The sequence below is a fragment of the Ambystoma mexicanum genome, chromosome 8 (genome assembly GCF_040938575.1).
Source record: "Ambystoma mexicanum isolate Mex_15411 chromosome 8, UKY_AmexF1_1, whole genome shotgun sequence".
Lineage (NCBI taxonomy): Eukaryota > Metazoa > Chordata > Amphibia > Caudata > Ambystomatidae > Ambystoma > Ambystoma mexicanum.
In genome coordinates, this window is record NC_090929.1 from 1,154,475,726 (window position 1) to 1,154,492,312 (window position 16,587).

The window sequence follows — 16,587 nt, forward strand, 5'->3', positions numbered from 1 at the left end:
TAATCTTTCGCTGATTAAACTTCTTTCTAGAGTTAAGAAAACTTTGGAGAGAACTGTTTCCTTACGTTCATTTAGTGGAAAAGGGAAAAATATGGGTTCTCCTTTTCTTTGTAGTGGAGTTAAACTGCTGTTTCTGGTTTTTTCGGAGGTATCCACTGGTTGATCTTGATCCTCACTGGAGGTTTGCCATCGATACAACAGTGTATTTCCCTCCAAAATGCACAATCACTCATTCTTTACAGGATGATTTATTCTCAAAGATTCTGGGAAAGTCTCTTCAATATCAACTTGCTCTTTCACAAATATGATACTGATGTATGGGACTTGAGTGTTTTGGAAGTGAATCTCTAGTCGGTTAGATGTTTTTCAATGAAATGACAGGTGCCATTCAAACTGACATATTTGGTATATGATGAGGGTTGTTTTGCTCCCAAGGATTGCGCACACAACCAAAAATTAAAGTGCTCAATTGGGCGTAGTTTAATGCAATTCAAACAGCAGCCGACACGTGTTTCGAGCAAAAGCTCTTCTTCCAAGGTTGCAAATTTATGAACATATTTTGTACATTTTTGACAATCAAAGTATTAGGATGAGCAACAATTGGACATGAGACAGAACCAAAGACCATACAGTAAGCATTAGGGTGGCATATAAAATAAACGTCACAAAATTTCCCAACAAGATATGCCAAATTAATTAGCATTGATAATAATATAACATGGCACAATAAAATTAAAAATGAATGGATATATGGCCCATTGATCATTGGAGTTAATCGAACCGTCGAATAAATGCCATGTGTAAAAAAGGAAAGAAAAAGATAAATGGGCATGAATGATGGGAACGGCCCAGTAAATACAAAACTTGTCACACTTGTGTCTAAGTGCTTACAGTTAATAGGAAATTAGTTTTACCTGAGGAGGCTTGGCACTAGTTCTATTGCGTGTGGAAAACCAAAAAACAAGAAACACAAGGTGTTTGTATTTCAATGGACAATTTGCATGTTCGAAAAAGCCCTAATTAGTTGACTTTCATAAATTTGTCAAAATTAAATTGCTTGCCTAAAGCAAAGTTCCCAAATTAACTTGCATCTATTCTTACCTTTATATATGGTAGATAGATATCCAATAAATTTTCAATTGCGGCTCCGCTGCAAGCGGGAGAAAACTAAGTTAGCCACTTAGCATATGAAGAAATTAAATAGCACATAAGAAAGGGATAGTATATAGATTGTTAAACCATACCTATATAAAAGCATGTGCATATTCAAACGTAGCTGTCAGCCAGACCAATTGCGATATAATGGGGTGAGATTGGAGCAGGCACGCGGAATCGGGTAGAGGGGGAGACAGAGGGAGACATAAGAGGAAGTATCTAATTAGTCAAATGACTGACACTCGCGAAGGCGAGACGGTCACATGCGCATAGCCCCAGGGCGAATAGTCCGTAGGGGTCGACGTGAAAGACCTGCACTTACCAGCGTTTCCACCCGACTGAATAGATAGAGCCTCGCGCGTGATGTCTGAACTCGTATTTACAATGCGGCCAGCGCCATGTGAACAACTAGAGCACCAACGTGAGCTCGTGGCGGCCATGTTGTGTGTGGGCCCAAGACCTAATCTATATGCACGGGTGTGCGGCTGAGTTAAAGTTCAAGAGCCAGTAATATCATTAAAGTTAGAATAAGGAACACATTCCATGTACATGGGGATGCCACCGAAGTGTAATTCGGGGGATGGGACTACATTTAAATAATACCCGGCAATGTTCACACAAAGCGTTAGCAATGAAGTCTTGTTATATGTCCAAAAAATTGTGGCCAGTGCCAGGGATTAACTTGATTAACGAATAGGGAGGGTGTAAATGGCCATTAGTGGTCCCAATGCTCCCCAATTCTCGATGCTACGTACTTGGAAACCAATAGAAGCAGGAAAGTTACACTAAACAGTGGTCAAGCCATAGTTTGATTAGAAGTGATCAGTATTGTAAACCGGACAGTTGCCATCATCAATTATCTACAAGTATGTATGGAGCCCCATACAAGTCTGATGTAAGGAATACGCACATACTTCAGAGAAACACAGATAGTTCATGATTGCTTGTTGAGGCCATTGGATACGGTTCGATATTGACAAATTAACCGTGCTTCCAACTGTCTCAATTTGAGGGTAAGGTTACATCCACGTTGTGGTACGGACACTTTGGCCATGCCCACAAATTTGATCTGTGACTTTTCATCAAGCTCATGGGATTTTTGCCAGTGCATGGCAAGTGGATATTTAGACTCCTGGTTTGAAATAGTAGATAAATGTTTGCGTATTCTCATTTTGAGAGGTCTGATAGTACTCCCAATGTAGTATTTACCACATAGGCATATAATGCAATAAACACAGAATTTTGTATTGCAATTAATGAAAGAATTCACTTTGAACATTCCAAGTTTACCAAAGTCAATATTTGAAGTCTCAAGTGCATATCAACACATGGAACATCTGCCACATTTGTGGAAACCGTGGTTAGCTCTCTGAGAGAGCCAGTTTATGGCAGGTTGGCCGTTAGACATAAATGAAGGTGACAGGATGTTTCTGAGGTTGCTTGCTTTGCTGTAAATAAAATTTGGAGTTTTATCCAACCATGGTGAAATCTCATGGTCTAACTGTAATAAATGCCAGTGGCGTCAAAAAATTTTGTACAGCTTTGAGCTATCTGTGTTATACCTTGTAATAAATTTCAATTTATTTGTATGGGTAAAGTTATGTCTAATTTTAGGGGTGAGTAGATCCACTCTCTTCATGTTATGTCCAGTTTGTTGAGCTAGAGTTACTATACTGCGGTCATAACCTCTTGTTTGGAATTTCTCACGTAAAAATGCACATTCTTGTAGGAAGTCCATATCATTTGAACACTTCCTGCGAGCTCGAATAAATTCACCTTTCGGTATATTCTTGATAACAGATTTTTTATGACAAATAGAGGCCTGTAAGATTGCGTTGACTGAAGTTGCCTTGCGAAATGTTTTAGTGACAATTGAATTATATTCCAGAGTGATAGTTAGATCTAAAAAGTTAATACTGCTGGCACTGTGTTCATGTGTAAATGAGATACCCCAATAATTGTTATTCAAGTGGTTTACAAAGCCCAACAGACCATCTACTGTACCAGTTCAAACCAAAAACACATTATCTATGTAGCGTTTCCAGACATGGATAAATTCAACAAACGGATTGTCTACAAAAGCAAATTGTTCCTCAAATTGATGCATGAAAATGTTGGCAAGTGCCGGGGCATAGCTAGCTCCCATGGCTACACCAATTTTCTGTTTGTAGTAGCAATTGTTGAACAGAAATACATTATTAGTTAAAGCACAAGACAACATCTCTTTGACCATTACACTATGATCAAAATAGGATGCAGAATGTTTGCGGTAAATAAAGTCAACACTTGCAATTGCTTTTGCATGATCAATAGAAGTATACAAGGCTTTGACATTGAGCGTGACCAACAACATCCCTGGAATGACTGCCATTTCTCATAGAATTTGCAGTATATGCATTGTATCCCACAGAAAAGTGGGGATTGAATTAACTAAAGGTGCTAAACATTCATTGATATAGATGGAAATAGGCTCCATGATCCCCCCACCCCCACTTAGGATGGGTCTCCCTTCAGGTATATGAATGAACTGTTTCTGTATCTTCAGCAAAAAATATGCAGTTGGCATGACAGGAACGTTAACAAGTAGAAATAGTTTTTCAACGTCTGTTAGTAAGCCGCGTGAGTGCCAGTTACATAATAGTTCACTCACTGTGTAGCGAAGCTGGGGCAAGGGGTTGGCTGAAAGTTCTTCATAACAGCCAGGGGAGTGTAGGTGTTCTAAGCCCATGTCAATGTAATCTTGTTTGTCCATCAAAACCACATTGCCCCCTTTATCTGCTTCCTTGATAATTATCGCATCATTCTCAATTAGTTTGCGTAGCACAGATTGTTCAGCTGAAGATAAATTATGTTTAGCACTATTACATTTTTTGCCTCTGGAGGTATCCTCAAGGTGATGGATGTCATTGGTTACTGCCTGATGGAATGTATCTATTATGTTATCTTTCGGAAAAATTGGTACAAATTTCGATTTGCTTGGAAGTTCTTTAATTTTCAGATTTTTTTGCTGTATATCCAAATCTTTCATTAAGTCACTAATATTCATCATAGGGGTATGTTCACATTCATCCAAAGACATCAAAACATGAGTGTTGTGCATCATTTGCAGTGTAATGTCTGATGGACAAGGTATTGCAGGTTTGGTCTTATAGTATTTTACTTGGGTCGCAAAATATTTTTTGAGTTTAAGTTTACGAATGAACTTAAACAGATCGATTTGTATCTGAACATACTCATTGTAGCCCGAAGGGGCAAATGAAAGTCCTTTGTTCAGTACTGCACATTCACACGGGGAGAGTGAATAACTGCTCAAATTACAAATTAAGTTAATCGAGTCTGATTTCTCAGATTCTGCTGGTAGGATGACCTGGTTACTCAGCGTGGCGGTGGAGGTGCATTTACTCCTGTTGGGTTTGCCACCCCTTGTGCCCCTATGTTTTGGCCTGGGGTTGAGGTATTTGACGTGAGTGGTACTTGAAAGCGAACTTTTTTCATGGCTGCCAGTGCAGCTTGCCGGTTGCCTTTTTTGAAACGACGTATCTGTTCCAAAAAAGCCGACAAATGTATATTGCTTGCATCTCCTGTCGGAGTCTCGGAATCTGTAGGTATCTCTTCATCCAGAGGAATCGAGTCATTAACAGGTATGTCTAACCCTGGAGCTCGGCTAATGCTTGGTCTTTCGCTTTCGCTATCAAAGTCTGAACTTGCAGGAGAGGATGCTACGCTGCTGGTTCTATATTTAGAAACTTTGTCATATTTAGGCTGATAGGTATAAACTCGATTGTCTCTATAGTCCCTATCATCGCGTGAGAATTTTCTGGACTTTCGGAGTTTGACATCATCTTGGTGTCTACGCAGGCGACTGTATAGAGTCTTATAGTTTTTGTCAATGGTGGCACTAGGTGCATCGTAAAGGGCTATTTCTTCCTTGAGAGCATCAATTTTTATAACAGTCCTGGCATGTTCACGTTTTGCGTGCTCGATAAGTAATTTGAGCATATTGTTAGAACTGGTAGTTAAGTTGGCTTCCCAATCAGTTGCGACATCACCATCCTCCGGATTGTCAAAATCCGACAGGATAAGTATCTGCAAGCCACGGGGAATTTTATTTTCTTGTAAGTAATGTTTTAATGTAGTTCTTTCCCAGAATGTATTAATTTCTTTTGTACTAAGGTGTTCTAGTTTGATAAATTTGGATCTAAGATCCTCAGATTCCGAGGTCCATCTTTTAAAAGGGTTCAGAGTTGAGCTTCTGGGTGCGAACAGGGCTTTTATATCATCATCTCTGGTAAGTAGGTATTCAGCGGCTTGTGCTATTATGCAAACTAAATTCAAGAGGTGAGAGTCCGGCAGCCAGTCCTCGGTGTCCACAAATAAAGAAGAGATTGTGGCAGAAAAGGACAATTGAGGTTTTGGCACACTTGACAGAGAGTAAAATGGTTGACGGGCAGCAAATAGGAGCAGTGTGTGAACACCCTGCCTACAGTGTGCACATAAATAGAATATGATGAGGGTTGTTTTGCTCCCAAGGATTGCGCACACAACCAAAAATTAAAGTGCTCAATTGGGCGTAGTTTAATGCAATTCAAACAGCAGCCGACACGTGTTTCGAGCAATAGCTCTTCATCCAAGGCTGCAAAATTATGAACATATTTTGTACATTTTTGACAATCAAAGTATTAGGATGAGCAACAATTGGACATGAGACAGAACCAAAGACTATACAGTAAGCATTGACTGACAGCAGCTAAGAAATGTACTTCATGAAAAAGGCAACCCAGCACCCATTCTTTCAGTTCCACAGGAAAAATGCGGCTAAAAATGGCACAACATGTAATAATTTCAACCGTACAGAGGAAACTCTGATGTAAAGGATTCAGTTTAATGTGTTTTTTCCCTGAAGAAAGTGCAAAAATCGCCTGTTTAAAAGTATATTTTTGTAAAAGGCTTCATTCTTTAAAGGTGAAAATCAAATCCCCCTATAAACTCTGTTAATTTTGTCTGTTTTAATGAAGATGTAGGTAACTTCAAGTTAAAACACAGTCTTGAGTAATTACAATTCTGCCTGACAGTTCTCAGCCTGGGAAAGATGACACTACATGTTGACACTCTACTGTTAGCAGGAAGGCTTAATTGATGCTGGAGGTTCTCGCATATTGACAACAATGAACTGATTAGACATTTGTCTCTGGCCCAGCCAAGGACAATGGCAGGCTGAACACTCACCCTACAGGGGAGGGGCCGGAAACTTCCTCCCTCTCAAGGGCAGAGGACCCCACCCTGATCAAAGGAATTTGACAGCTGTTGCCAGTTGAATGAAAGTAAAATAAAAACTGCCAAGAACTTTTGGTATTTAAATGCCTATTTGTAATTAAGCTTTAAAGACTTTTAACTTTGCCATAAGAAGGAGGATAAATCTAAAAGTTGGTAGTTATAAATCAAATGTTATGCTCTTTCTTTAAAGACGTGATTGAACCCTGTACTGCATAAGGAACCAAAGTTACACTGAAACACTGATTGCGCCAAAACTATTAATGATGCAAGTCTAATATTGTATACCCATGCTCTAGTGATGATTGCCCACAAATGTACTAAATTAGGAATTGTTAGGCCAAACGGTTATGATTAAAATTGACAAAATTCCACAGAATGACAAAGCCAGCCCTCACTGAGATGGGAATTGAATGTAAAGATAACCCATCAAATATGTAATGCATGTGTCCAATTTTATTAGAGGGCATAATTATAGAAATGTGCATTTGTGGGAAAGTTAAATTGTGGTTCAAATCAATGTGAGAGTTCCCAAATCACATCATAAAATATGACAGCTCTTTCTGACTTCCAACCAGAAAAAGGCAAGTGCCTTTGACTTATCACAGCCGTGGGGGTGTGGTTTGAAATTCTGCCCCTACCATAAACTTTGTGATGTCATTTGCCATGATAAATATAGGAACTTCACCACATACAGACACACCCTGATTCCTGACTCCATCCTGATGTCCGCGTGACGCCCTGTTCCAGAATTCTTCATCTTGTCCTATTCCAGAACTTTTCATCTTGTCCTGATCCAGGCTACTTTGCAAAACCAAGGCCCAGCAATTGCTGAACTCTTCTTCAGCTAGGCCCAAATCTTGAACCATCCCAAACTTCAGGAAAGACTAATTCTGATCCAGTCTGGCTTACTACCATTAAGGCTTGCCTACTGAAATCCCCCATCCCGCTAATTTACTGTGTCTAGTGACCAGAAGGGCCAATCCAAATCCAGTCTGAGGTGCCAGAACCGCTGAGCTGACTATCTTGCCAAAGGTGCCCTGCGGCTTGTAGACCCGATCCGGATGACCAGAAGCCTGACGGTCCAATCTTAATGCATAGTGGACTGTAAGTATCAACAGGAATCATAGTAACCCATAGTATATTTGCCATGTTCTAACCCAATCTCAACCCATCCTCTCTTTAACTTAAGAACTTGTGATAGTGATCATTTCTTGAAAATTCTTTAGTCTTCTAAAATCCCAAACCCTTAAAATCTTCCCATGGGTAATCCGACTGAGTCCAAGGCGGACACGGAGGTGCTGGGGTTGGTTTCCGTGGACCACTCTGGGGCTTACTGTGTTTCAAACTGGTAATACCCTAGTTTAGAGCATATTTGTCAGTATAGAAACTGATTTCTGTTTTCATTTTCACGTCTTTATTTTTAAAAAAAACTCTCATTCAAACATGCATAACTTCTTCAGTTTTATAGCTAGAGACCAAATTTCAACTCTCAGTTAAACCTAGGACCTATAGTTACATCGACAACCAAACCATTGTGAAACAGTATATATTGACCCGTTTTTATTAAAATTCGCATAGCGGAAATTAGGCACGAATTCGCATTTTCCAAAAGTTTCACACGTGTCTTTTTCTCATTCAAAGTATTTCCACACTCCCATTCTGATCTAAAGTGTGTTCTGTTGCTAATCTTGTAGCTTATGTTTGTTAGAACCTGTTTAGTATTGCATACTTTTTATTGTTTCACAAAGCCATTTTCAACTGTCATTTTAAAAGTGTCAAAGTTCCAAAAACGTTTTCGCTCTTGTTTGAGGAGGGAAGATTATATTCAAACACTGTATTCAAACACTGTACTCTGTTCTTATTCCTGAATACCTGCTGATTACTTACATCTGTGTAGAATTGCTCATTTGTGAATTGAGAACTTTGCAGGGGGAAACTTTAACCTAAGCGCTATCTTTTCACAAGCTAAAACTGTTCTTTTCACCAGTGTTTTCTTTTCTGTATTGCTATAAGTGAATTCAATTGCTTTAGTTACGTTCTGAATTGTTTTGTCACCACATTGGTGATTGCTGCCCCATATATATATATTAAAACATATGTGATATACATATTTACCTTTACTAACCAGCCTGGGTCCAGTGTCACCTGGGGGGTATTTTGAGAGGAGTGTGATATGAGTGGTATATCACTCAGAATATTGAACCTATAGACATAATAAATAAGTATTTCATCTGTGCATTACATGCTAGGCGAGACCCCCGTGTGTGCCTGATTGAAATCCTCAACACAGGGAAATCAGGGAAATCTAATAATCTGGGTGAGTTTGGGAAGAGGAGATGGGCTGTCCGGCGCTTCTACATGCTGACTAGGACTAGGTGCGCCAAAACCACCACCATGACTCTGGGATATGTTGTGGCAACGGAGAGGTAGTCTCAGGAATTGGAGACCATCTCCCCTCTTCCAAGAAATGTATCTGCAAGTTTTAGACTGAGAGTCTGAACACTATCAACCATCTTGGATTTCTTGTCTCTTTCTAGCATTATGATCCATTTCAATTATGATCTGCTGTTTGCTAGCTGCTCCCTAGACTCATTCAGACTAGTCTGGCTTCTTTCATGTTTTGTAGCTTCTTCTGTAAGGAGTGTTTTTCTTTATGCTAAATCTGTGTGACTTCTGTTGACTCCTGACCGATAGTCTGCCAGCTAGTTAATGATATCTTCAGGTGTTCAATCTCTGATGTTGTGTCATCAAGATCTTTCTCTAATGTCAATTCTCTCTAAAATGATTAATGTTTCTCTATTCGCTGCATTAACTCTTCTGCAGGGACCTTACTTTGCTCACCCTGTGTCCAATGTTCCCTCACATTTTTTTGGCTGTGTGCACCAAAGAATAGTTGTGTGTGGGCTGTTTTTCTGTCAAGTGTGTAACTGAGTGATGAAGTGGCAGTCCGTGGCCCGCAAGTGTTTAGTTATCCACTGTGCAAGCGAGGAATCCGAATTTGCAGGACAAGATCTCCTTCAAGGGACATTAGAGTGCTTATTCTCCTCTTAAGAGTTTAACTCATCTGAAATTGTGTATTTTTAAATCTCAAAACATTAGCAAGATCTTTTGTTTTATGATAATTGGTACAAGGGAGACTGGTTCTTCTGGTGGAACACAGATTCTACCTCACAAATTAATATTAGCAGTAGCACAGCAGTAGCACCTGCATTCTCAGTTCACTACATGTATGGAATATAAAGGAAATACTTTCTATTGGTTGAATGGAATAAGCCCTACATGAACATTATTATTGACTGAGACGACTAAACAGAGAGTGTATGGACGGTTAAAGGAATACCACTAAATCATGTAATGTCAGATTGTCACTTCCACTACTTAAACAAGCACATACCCTGTGAGAGTAAGTGACTGGAACTAGTTTGTGTTAGTCCCTCTTTCTAGAATGCCAGAGGTTATTGGGTAGCCACAAAAAACACAGACCTTATGTGGTGGAAAACAGGCATTGTGTGCAATATTTGAAAACGCATGCAAAAGTTTCTGATATTGAAAATATTATTGGCATTGGGAAATAATCAAAAAAGAGTTCCTTGGCTGGTAACACAGGCCTCCTCACTTAGTGGGTTTGATAAACCAAGGCTGCACTGCTTCAGAAGAACACATACTGCACAATAGGACAGTGGTTGGGACCAGTATGGTGTGGGATGATGATAAAGAAGTGGCATTGCCAGGCTGGCAGGCATATGTGAGGTGTTGTATGTAGGTCCCTTAAAAGTGAAAAAAACACCAATTTGAGAGATATTCAGATGCACATATGCTGTTTTTGAAAAAGTGAACCTGTTTGGGTGTACTGTACAGTCAGGAATGTTGTGTACAACTCCATGGGGCTTCAGTGGGGAAAACAGGTCAGGGACTCTGCACACATTTCGGGAAAATGGCAAAACAAGGGAGACATCAGAGCTGAAAATGCTGCTGAACTATGTTTGCCGAAAATGAACAAGAAATAATGTCTTTCATTATAATGAAAAAGAAACCACGTTTTGAGGTTACAGATGTCTCATATGCAGCACCTTGAACCTTCTTTGAGCTTTGCACTTTTGGACCATGTTACTCATAATGGCCATTAAAACCTTTTTGTACCATTACACAATTATTGCTCTGCCATATTATACGTTGTACGTGACCCTGCTAGTGCAGCCCTATTTGCAAGTTGAGTATGCATTGACAAAATATCTACTTAAAAATAGACAAAGGTTACTGTCGCCAGAAAACAAATAAAGTATAGGCTATGCTGCAGATAGGTGGGGAATGCATGCAGATCACTGGGAAAGGGAGGTGAAAGCAACACATTCAGGGGCAAAGCTAGTGTGCATGTGCAGTGCATACGCTGCACTTAACTAATATCAATAAATCGGGGGGGTATCAGGTAATATCGCCACCAAAAATATCGCCGTACATATGGTCGTCCTGAACGATATTTTTGGTGGGGATAATTTATGGGGTAAATGGATGGGGAGGGTTGTGGGGGTGTCCCTCGCTCCCTTTTAAAATATATGGGGTTTCCGGGGGTGTCCCCCGCAGGTTCCATGGGGTAATATCGCTGCAAAAATATGGCGACATTTTTGTATGGCGATATTTTTGTGGCGATATTACCACATGGAACCTCAGGGGGGGGCGTGGCTACGAGGGCCATGTAGGAGGACGTGTTCTGGAGGAGCTCCTGTGATCCTGCAATGATCCTGACAAATAGTGCATTAATAGATGCTTATGATCGTTGAAAATATACATGCCGGTTTATGAACGGGGCGAACGTGCCCGCTGAACTTTTGACGGAGTTCCTAATATTATAAGATTGTGAGAGCCGGAGAAGAAGGATGATGTAAAATGGCCGACTGATGGTCAGAACAAAGGAATCAGCCGGCTGCGAGATGGCGAGGTGACTTTAGCGGACTGTAAGCAAAGTCGCATGGGGCAACGAACAGGGACTCCCCGTGACGAGACACGGGCTTAGATGAGCATGAATGCCCGGAGTGCGGTGGATGGTGATGTGTGTGGAGCCCTGCACATATGAGGGAGATTCCCCAGACAAATCACAGCAGAGGCTCGCAGGCCGCTGGGACAGCTGCGAACCACAGTGGTAGCACCCGCTCTCACGAGCAGGATGGTGGCGGGGGCTGCCTGAGAGCGCGACTACAGCTTCAATACTTGTGAAGAGCCGGGAAGATAACAATGTTTCCAATGGGCGCGTAGCCCAAGGAAACGAAACTAGGCAGCGGGGTCCATGATCGCAAGGCCACTGGACAGAAGCTGGCGACCCGAACTGAGGAAGTAAAGAGGAGCCGCGGTAAAGGACAGAAGACAGCGGAACAAGCATGGAAGCCAGCTGTGACAATAGCGATTTGGACAGTTACGCAACGGTAGGGCAGGGAGTGAGCGAGAGGCGGTAAGCCGGAGAATCGTGCTCCGAGGGAGTGCATACTGAAACACGAGGCAGAGGCACAATAGGGAGCACTGGTAGCTCGAACGTACAAGAGGCACAAGCTACGTAGGGCAACCCATATGAAAGAAGGGCAGGAAGCGCCCGCGCGTAAGACTGCCACACACGAGGACACAGAACGAAAAACGAACGAGGAGCTGCACTGAGATACCAGACAGCACAGAACGCTCTGTGACGGGCCGGGCAGCCCGCACTAGACACGGACTACAGTCGAAGGAAGGGAATAGTTTCTTACCTGTAACTCCATTTCTCCAGCATTGGTATCTTTCATGGATTCACATGCTTAGAATATTCCCCGTCGTCAGGCTGGGAATCCCCGGTACATTATATAGACCCTTTCCCATAGGAAAACTTTTTCGACGCTTATGCGTCCTATCCGCCTCGTTTTGTATCATGCGTGCCTGCGGCGTCAGGACGCCATGATATAAATACAGGACCCTCCCCCGCGCTCCCTCAGATTTCGGCCCCCAAAGTAGTGGGGGAACCAGTTTGCATGTCCAGGGGAGGCAGGAGGGCGCATGTGAATCCATGAAAGATACCAATGCTGGAGAAATGGAGTTACAGGTAAGAAACTATTCCCTTCTCCAGCATTGGATCTTTCATGGATTCACATGCTTAGAATAGATTACATAGCAGTACCATCCCTAAAAGAGGAGGCGTGCATGCAAACCCGCATACTTCTCACAATGCCCGTTCCCTATGGTCGTGTACACATCATTAATCATTAGCATAGAAAAGCGGACAATATTGAAACACAATTGCAACAGGATCTAACCCCTCAGCCGGGACTTACCTTATTGGAATAGGTGTCGAAGCACCGCCTGTCCCATCCGGGTATCTTCGGCATGTTGTTGCGACAGGCAGTAATGGCAGGTAAAAGTGTGTGTAGCCGCCCAGGTAGCCGCCATGCAGATGTCCCCCAGCGGGACTCCAGACCACAGCGCCGTCGACGATGCCGCCGCTCTAGTTGAATGAGCTCTTGGCCGTCGTAGAAGAGGCTTCCCTGCCTTGGAATGGCAGTACGAAATGGTAGATGACACCCATCTTGACAGTCCTTGCTTTGAAATGGCTTTGCCTTTCGCACCCAACCCATAGGCCACGAACAACTGCCTCGTTTCTCTGAAAGGTTGCGTGCGATGAAGATAGAACTTGAGAGCCCTTTTTACGTCCAGTGTGTGTAACGTACGCTCCGCTCCCGAGCATGGTTCTGGAAAAAACGTAGGTAAGACAATAGAGGAGTGTTTATGGAACACTGACGGAGCTTTCGGTATGAACTGTGGGTTAGTGGCTAGGACCACCTTGTTCTTGAAAAAACGTAAGTACGGTGGGTCTACCATTAGAGCTTGGATTTCTGAAATACGTCGGGCTGAAGTGATGGCGACCAGGAAGGCCAACTTCCACGACAAAAACTTTAGAGACGATGATGACATTGGTTCAAAAGGAGGTTTCATAAGAGACGCTAACACCAGATTGAGGCTCCACGCAGGAGGAAATTTCTTCTCTGGAGGAAAACTCCGAAATAGGCCCTTAAGGAAGTGCTTAATCAGGCGGTCGCTGAATAATGGTGTGGAAAGTCGTTGACGTGTAAACCTGGAAATGGCGGCCAGGTGTACTTTTATCGACGATACCGATAGGCCCTTTTGAGCTAAGAACAGCAAGTATGGAAGGAGCTGTTCCGGCTCGATCGACTGCGGAACCAAACCTGGTTGATCCGAGCACCACTGACAGAACCTCCTCCATTTGTACGAGTATGAGGTGTTTGTGGAAGGTGCTCTTGCCGCTTGCAGAATACTCCGACATTCCTCCGGAATCATTAGCTGACCAAATTCAGCGAAGTCAGGAGCCAGGCTGTCAATTTGAGGCTGTCCGGGTCGTGATGCCAAACAACCCCCTCCTGTCGAGACAGAAGGTTGGGGGTCCTCTGGAACCTCATCGGTTCCGCCGCCGCTAGGTGCAGTAGGTCTGAAAACCACACCTGTCTGGCCCAGTACGGGGCCACCAGAATCACCCGACATGGGTACTTGAGGATCCATTGCAACGTCCTCCAGATAAGGGGAAATGGAGGGAATGCGTACAGGAATTTGTTCGTCCATGGAAAGGAGAACGCATCCCCCAGAGAGCCCTGCTGAGGCCATCTGCTTGCATACTGCAGGCATTTCCTGTTGTCCCTCGTCGCGAACAGATTGATGGAGGGATGTCCCCACTTCTTGAATACGTGTTGTATTTGCTGGTCGTTCAGCACCCATTCGTGAACATCGTTCAGTTCTCTGCTGAGGGCATCGGCCTCCACATTTCTCACGCCTGGCAGGTGGAATGCCAAGATTTGCATGTTGTGTTGCAGTGCCCAATGCCAGATTTTTTGTGCCTCCGTCGACAGGGACCTGGACCGTGTCCCTCCTTGTTTCCTCAAGTAAAACATTGTAGTTGTGTTGTCCGTCATGACACGCACCACCGAGTTCCTCAACTGAGGAAGGAATGATTTTAGAGCCCATCGCACTGCTCTCAGTTCCAGCAGGTTGATATGCAGGGAGGACTCTTGTAACGACCACCTGCCTTGTACCTGCAACGTATCCAGATGAGCTCCCCATCCGCTCAACGATGCATCCGTCACCACCGTCTTCTGGAACTCCGGTTCCACCAGAGGCATTCCTTTCGTTAGATGAGAAGACGCTTTCCACCAGCAGAGTGCTTGTACTAGTTGCTCGTCGACGACCAGTCTGTCGGACCAGCGACCTTGACTCTGCGCCCAACGGTCCGCTAGAAATTCCTGGCAAGGCCTCATAAACAGACGGCAGTTGTTTATCAACGGAATGCAGGATGACATAGTCCCTAGCAGGGACATGTATTTGCGCACCGATACCCTGGTACCGCATTGCCATTCCGACGCCTTGCTTTGTAATTTCTGTACTCTCTCGCTGGATGGTCTTACAAGGTTTGTTTGCGTATGAAACTCCGCTCCTAGAAAAACCAAAGTCCTCGAAGGCTCTAAGGAGGATTTGCTGAAGTTTATCGAGAAGCCCAGTTTCTGTAAGAGGGACAACGTGGCCCCCAGACTGTTCCGTGTTTGTTCCGTGGACGAACCTCTGACCAGCCAGTCGTCTAGATAGGGATAGACGTGGTGACCTTCCTTTCTTAAATGGGCCGCTATAGGGGCCAGACACTTGGTGAACGTCCTGGGGGAGGACTTGAGACCGAACGGGAGGACCTTGAACTGGAAATGCTTTCGTCCGACGACGAACCTTAAATATCTCCTGTGTCGTGGACGCATTGGGATGTGAAAATAGGCGTCTTGAAGGTCCAGCAACGACAGATAATCCTTGGGTTGCACCGACCTGATAACCTCCTGGAGCTTTAGCATTTTGAATTTTAAGCTCTTTAGCCATTTGTTGAGTACCCTCAGGTCGAGAATGGGCCTCCATTTTCCATTTGGCTTCTTGACAACGAAGAACCGGGAATAAACTCCGTTTCCTTCCTGTGCCACAGGAACCTTTTCTACCACTCCATTTTTTAGCATAAGCTCCACCTCTTGTCTTAGGACCCGAAGGTGGGGCTGGGCCGAAAACACCGGCGGAAGACGTGGAGGCTTGTCTTTGAATTGTAGCGCATGACCCATGCAAATCGTGTCCAGAACCCATCGATCTGTGGTGATGCATTTCCATCGGTCGATATGATGAGAGACTCGGCCCCCCAGGACGTTCCGAAGGCGTCATTGGTTGCCGGTTTGCTTGCCCTTCATCGAAGAGGAACCCGAGCCACGTCTTCTGGAGGCTTGATAATCTCTACCTCTTCGTGCCGACTGGGATGCACGTCTGAAACCTTGTGAAGAGTACGAGGACCTGTTAAATCCACGGTCCCTAGAGGCTCCAAAGCGGGAGTTTCCAGAAGCACCCCTGAATGGGCGAAAGGAGCAAAAATTTCTACCTGTCTGGAGGGCTCCCAGAGACCTAGCAGTATCCGTGTCTTCCTTCATCCCCTTCAAGGCTTCATCTACCTTTTCTCCGAACAGATGTTCTCCTTCACATGGCATGTCAAGGACTTTGTATTGGTCTTCGGGACGGAAAGTAGTACATTTGAGCCACGCTTGTCGACCAAGTACTACGCCATGATTGATCTGTTTGAAACCAGACTCTGCTAGGTCAACTGCAATATTAATTGCGTGGTTCGAAGCCTCCTCGCCATCTCGTACAAGTAACATGGCTGCTTTTCGGTGTTCTTCTGGCAGATGTTCTAGGATAGGGGCTAGTTTGTGCCACATTTCTCTATCGTATCTTGATACGATAGCCAAAGAATTGGCTGCCCTTACCGTCGTCGCGCCAACTGAGAGCACCTTTTTTCCAAAGGCGTCCTGCCTCCTGGCCTCGCTTTCTGGTGGGGTCGAACATTTTTGCTGTACTCTGGCCTTCCTAGCCGCTGCCGCCGACACCACGGAGTCTGACAGAGGTTGTGCCGTTAGACATTTTGGAGTGGACTCCGGAGCTTTAAACTTTTTCTCAATACGCCCCTTGATAGCCGGCTCCGAGAACGGATGGCGCATCGTCTTGAGGCCTTCATGCCACACGTGGTCCAGAATTGGGATGGCAAAAAACGATTTCCTCCTTTGACCCATATGATCAAAGAGAAAACAGTCTTTCTTTTGTTCCTCAGGAATCAAGCCGAACTCG

General features: G+C 43.8%; 1 protein-coding gene across 3 annotated transcripts in view; it reads right to left on the minus strand.

Annotated features, from left to right (window-relative positions):
- The window catches only part of PHYHIPL (phytanoyl-CoA 2-hydroxylase interacting protein like), a 384,776-nt gene that overhangs the window by 244,650 nt on the left and 123,539 nt on the right, over positions 1 to 16,587 (minus strand). Inside the window, exon 2 of one of the 3 annotated variants that reach the window (XM_069611222.1) lies at positions 1,102 to 1,150. The exons of the other annotated variants lie outside the window; for them this stretch is intronic. The gene's annotated coding sequence lies outside the window, so the exon portion shown is untranslated. The remainder of the gene's footprint in view (positions 1 to 1,101; positions 1,151 to 16,587) is intronic. 3 annotated transcript variants of the gene reach the window in all.